General features: G+C 40.3%; 2 non-coding genes across 2 annotated transcripts; both read left to right on the top strand.

Annotated features, from left to right (window-relative positions):
* The first annotated feature begins 371 nt into the window (after window positions 1-371).
* trnah-gug (transfer RNA histidin (anticodon GUG)) lies at window positions 372-443 on the top strand. Its single transcript has one exon. It is a non-coding gene; the product is annotated as a tRNA-His (tRNA).
* A 325-nt stretch (window positions 444-768) lies between these two features.
* On the top strand, window positions 769-840 carry trnah-gug (transfer RNA histidin (anticodon GUG)). Its single transcript has one exon. It is a non-coding gene; the product is annotated as a tRNA-His (tRNA).
* Window positions 841-5,833: the final 4,993 nt, after the last annotated feature.

Raw genomic sequence — 5,833 nt, 5'->3', positions numbered from 1 at the left:
CGCACTGTGCGTAAAGTTTGGCTCAAGTTTAGCGCAGCGGCTCCGTCAGCTCAACTTCCTGTGGAGAGCATTTCAACATAAAAGACTTGTTATATCCAGGGCATCTAAAACGCAAGAATAGGAAGCCTATATCCCCACCTGTCGTTTTTTAGGTCATGGTCTGGTTAAAATATGACTTTTGAAGGTTAAGGGAAGAGAGATATTGTGAACCCGCGTTTAAGCCTACATCTATGATCTTTACGCACAGGCCAATGGCATATTAAGGCAACAATGTATTTAACATTGTTACTTGCCCATTAACCCTAATACTACCCCCACATTCAGACTGCGCCTGCACTGAATTCTGCTGCAGCAGTGTGGGGCAGTGGCGCGCCGTGATCGTATAGTGGTTAGTACTCTGCGTTGTGGCCGCAGCAACCCCGGTTCGAATCCGGGTCACGGCATCAAGAAACGGACTGTTTTGATGGGGAAATTTTAAATAGTAATATCTAATCCTACCACAACCCTTAGAATAGACGACTACGCCATGTTAATTTCACAAACCCGCAGGTAAAAAGCCTGTCCTACAATGTCCCATGTTCTTAATTGCATTATCTATAATAATGTAAAATGTAAAAGAGTTCTTTAGGTTTTTGAATAGTTTCTTTGACGATTAATGAAATAAAGTTTAAACTAGGCCTATGATGAGTTTAGTCCTAAATGATCCCGTGTAAAACCTGATTAACATTTTGGAGTAATAGTGGCGGTCTTTTCACGGGTCAGTGGCGCGCCGTGATCGTATAGTGGTTAGTACTCTGCGTTGTGGCCGCAGCAACCCCGGTTCGAATCCGGGTCACGGCAGATAAACCGCTGTTTTGAGATCAAGTCGAGCGAAGTAAACGGTAAATGTTGACCTATATTTAGGTAGGTAGGCATCTTTTCCACTGGTTTACTTTGGAGCGGATCGGGACGGACCGCAAGTCTCTCCACTCTCCACCGTATCCCTCCATTTGAAAGGTCCGAAATGGACCCTGGGGGGTACTAGCTCCCAGTGGGGCCTGGGGTTGGCTCCAAGCGTGGTTAACGGACACTGTGTGTTACAGAACCCTAATTAGCGCACATTCCCTTCTTATCACCCACTTGGTTTGCACCGTGTTACTCGCAATGAGAGGCGCTCACCGCCAGATGTCGCCTCAGAGCTGTTTATTACAATCAACTAGAGGAGGAGTCCATATAGTGATTTAAGTTTCAAACAACATGTTGAACTATTCTATACAAACTCGTTTTGTGTTAACATTACACATTTAGCTTAATAATTCTCAACTCATTACACAGAGGCTACAAAACAAAAAGGGAGATCAAATAACTAATGTAGTCTATACAGGCCGAATTACCAAAGAAACTGCGAATGTTCAAAAAGCCTAAAGGAGCCAGGCTTCAAAGAAGAAACATTTTAGGTTATAGGAGTGAATCTAAAAGACTCTCCTCCCTTTACAACTCTCAAATAACACCCTGTAAAGTGCCCACACTTATTCATTGGTGACTGGTGCTTGGTCGGCTGTGCCCGGGGCAGACCTCCTCTCTTCGGAAGCTCTCTGCGGTGTGTGTGTGTGTGTGTGTGTGTGTGTGTGTGTGCGCGCGCGCGCTCTGTGTGTGTGTGTGGGGGGGGGGTGTGTGTGTGTGTGTGTGTGCGCGCTCTGTGTGTGTATGTGGACTGACGGGGCGGCCATATTGGAATGCTGGATGTGGAGAGCGAGGGGAAGGGAAGCAGGAACAGTCGAGCGCAGAGTGGGATAGACGGGAGCGAAAAATCACCATCTACCGCTATTCCCAGCCCTAACTACCACCAGAGGACTATTTATCGATTACCAACTCTTCAACTCAACGGGAAAGCCTTCACAAACCACTTGGAAGTGACCACAATCCAGACATTGTAAGTGATATCATGTTTTTGACGTTATTCACGCTCTCCACCAAATTCTATGGGGTTCGCGTGCTCCTGGCTGGCGCGAGGATGGCTTTTATTTCCTCTGTAACATTATCGCAGGTTTATATCTTACAAACCTGGGACTATAACAGTTTTAAGTTTCAAGTTAAGTTTTCTATGTTTGTGGTCAATTATTGTGTGCGTAATTTTGATTTAGCAACTTGGAATATGCGCGAAGAAAGTGACCTAGTGGCACAGAAGTCGTAGACGGCGTAGTCACATGGAGAAGCAATGCAGTTTCTTACATTTACTTACAAATCTGAGTACCATGCGTTTGTGTATTCTCTGCTGCATGTGTCAAGACTCTAGAGTGAACTTGCCACCTCAACTCAACTCATAATTTTATGATTAGGTTGGATTTTTTACTGTTCAAACAACTTGGACTTAGTTGTGTACTAGAATAATCTTGTACCTTGACATCTACATTACATTAAATATCACCCCATAACCCCATATTCTATCAATTACAAAAGTTTGGATATTATTCTCAAGATCCATTTTGTCTCCTGTGTTTTGACTTGCAGTATATTTACACTCTCATGCAGCTATAGACAACATAAGTTCACCTTGGGCACTTACATCCACCAATGGTCCTCCACTCATTCATATTGCATAACTTTGTGCTTCAAAGCTTACCTGTTCAGCATACTAAAACCATGCCCCCATACACCTTACTGTATAATTAATTTATGAAAGTGCATACTGTGTAATGGTGCAGTTGAAATTGTGTTTTGTATTCAAGGAGCAAAGAAAATGCTAATGAGCTGCAGTATCCTGAGGTCAGTGAAGTGATCAGTGCCTACAGTGGCCCAGCAGGAGTGTTGTAGAATGCTTATCCGCCCATTTCAAAGACGTACAGTGCCCGGAGTGTTCATTCTGTGTTTGACTCATGTAAGGTCACAACGTGGTCATATTTGCGTGATTATTATTGTTTATTAAATGAGATCCAAGTGTGATTATGAGACTATGAGTTTTTTAAGGCTAATACATAGGTACCTTTGGATGGATAGTATCAATAGATCTATCACATGTCGCAATAATTTACATATTGATTTTGAATTTGTTGTAAGCTGGATGCCCTTCCTTCTGCAACCCTCAGCTTTCATCAGGCTTAAAGTAGACAAGATGACACCAATTGAGCCATTCTTAGGATCAGTAGTGTATTTATTTTTTATATTAAACTTAATTAACCCAAGACATGCTGTGGTTCATTTTATATTTATAGTTAAGTTATAAAGGTTTATTGTGTAACTTCTTTGGTAGAGGGGATGCTACCTGCTTTTCTCCATAGAGGTGTTATCACTTTTCCTGGAATGTTGGAATGAATCCACGGTAGGGCATTAAACTTACCTGTCTTGTATTTATTTAGTCACAGGTCTTTAATTACAGGTCACAGATCTGACCTTTAACTTTGCCTTGTCATGCCTGATTGTCTCTATGGAGATGGATGTTAAATGTCATACTGTGGAACTTAAAACAATAACAAACTGGTGCTGATCTCTTAATCAGAAAAGTTACATAGAGCTAGGCCTGTCACAATAACATATTTTGAAGTTTGATATATTGCTGAAGTAAATATAGGTGATAAATAATAATTTTGAAAATAATTTATGCAACTGACACAATAACCCAAGAGCAAATTTAAGCCACAAAAAGAATTCTAACTGTACTATATTGTTAAAAAATCATGAGCTGCAATAAATAAACAGCAGAATTAAACACTTTAGTACCTTAGTTTGCATCTGCTATGAGTCATTATTAATTCAACCATTTACAGCTTAATTTTTATAATCTATCCAAAAAATAACCACATATTTCCCAGTAGTACAAAGCAAATATACACACACGATAAATATACAGCCCTCAAAAATATTGTTCCAACTTTCATATATTGAACAATAAGTCAATATAGTAATTATCGTGACAGGCCTTCATAGTGCACAAGTTCAGACACTATGCAGGGGAAATCTCATGTGCTGTAAGGTCATCTCCATCTTTGCACCATGTAAAATCTCAAATTTACTGATAGTATTGAGGGGAAAATCTTGAATTTCTGACAGGCCTGCCGTTATGTTTCCTAGTGAGCGTATACAAACCAGACGTGGGTAAATTATCTTGTGTTCGCCTGTTTGTGTTGAGTTTGTGTTTCGTTCCACTCCAGCTGCTCATCTTCAGCTCGCTCACCGTGACCAAGTGCTACACCACCATATGAATAACGGCGTTTAATCATCAGGCTTTGACCAGGCGTTTGTGGGCAGTTTCACCCTGCTCTGCTGTTGCTTTGCATAAATTATCCCTTAAGTACGCTTGAAAGACGAGCAGCGGTTTCTCCCCTCTAATCTCAAGTATTAAGAAGGCTTACATTTGAAGAAGTCATATTCACTCCAATCAAAGTTTATGTTATGTTGTAAATATGCACCATTTTAAAATGCTAGGGATAGTGACAATCAGGCTTCTTAGAATGATCTTGAACTTTAAAACCTTTACTAATGCAATGTTAGTTTAGGGGTAAATGCTCTATAACATCAGTGAAAAGCCAACTATAACTTATAACTCATGACGGTATAGAATCCACATTGAAAAGCTATGTACTGAAGAAGAGATGTACTTTTTCCTTATATTTAAATAAACTAGAGCAGATTACAGATTACTCACACACAAATGAATAGATCAAAATACAACTCTGAGTGTGATCGTGGTGAGGGAGCACTTTTATAACATGGCTAAAAGCAGCTGCATTTGCTTAATATGTCTCCCTTAATGTGCCCCTATCTTACACTACAATACTATGTATTAAAATACGACTACATTCTACAACTAGTTTTCTTTTCCTTACAAAATTGGTCTTTTGAAGTTGACTACAAACGCACAACTCTGCACCACCAAATCCATACCCTTAGGCTTGCAGTTTATCTCACAGTGTCAAAGCGTAGGAGACACGCACTTCCCTCTGCCACCCTGCATAGACACCATTCATAGAGAGTAACAGTCTGCACCTGAGAGAACTTGCCTGAGCTAATACAGGGCAGGCGTGGCAGCAGTGTGTGTTTGTGTGTGTGTGTGCTGAGGTTTCCTTGTGTGTAAATTGCAGAGCAGTGCAGGAGGCCTGTATTTATAGAAACACTTGACTGGGCTCTTACAGAAGGAGCTTACCACATTACAGAGCACCCAGTCGGCCGCATTGTCTGTTCATGTTAAAGACAGACGTATATAGCCGCATAGCACTTGGGACGGTTGTTTGGGCTCCTTTTGGTTTTTAGTGGAGTGGAGAGCTTGAATTATGGTAATGTAAAAGTGCTCAAAGTGTAATATATTTGGACAGTAGAATATGAAGGAGTAGCTGTATCTAAATTGTATAAGCCATCTCTTTTGTATTACGTGGCCATAGATGGAGCATTTACAGATAAAAGAGACTGTAAAATCAGAAAATTGGCAATTGTACATGCATTTCCATTGACTTTTGAGTGAAGACATCTTTAAAAAATAGCTATGTTCTTACAATCTGTTGCCACTTTGTTAGCCAATTAGCATTTTTTGCATATGTTCTTGTTTTCTATGTAAATATAGCGGTATGCTCAATGACTGGTGCATTTGTTCAAACTGTAAATTAGCTCACATCTTGCATAAATATATTTGCGGACTTAACTTCAGGGAGGGAAAAGCATGAATGAACAGTTGTTGGTGGAAGACTGGCTTCTTTGTTTGACCTGGTAACTTTTGGCAACATGACTAACACAGTAGAGCTGCACAGTTTTGGATAAAATCTAATTGCTATTTTCGTATGTTGTGATTATCTCTTTAAAAAGTAGGATTCTGTTCAGAGTTCACATTGTAAGCAACTCCAAAAGGGCATTATTGAGAGAAAAC

The sequence above is a fragment of the Periophthalmus magnuspinnatus genome, chromosome 11, assembly GCF_009829125.3.
Source record: "Periophthalmus magnuspinnatus isolate fPerMag1 chromosome 11, fPerMag1.2.pri, whole genome shotgun sequence".
NCBI classification, from domain to species: Eukaryota; Metazoa; Chordata; class Actinopteri; order Gobiiformes; family Gobiidae; genus Periophthalmus; species Periophthalmus magnuspinnatus.
Note: the sequence above shows the minus strand (reverse complement) of the source record. Positions and strands in the feature narration are given on the sequence as shown.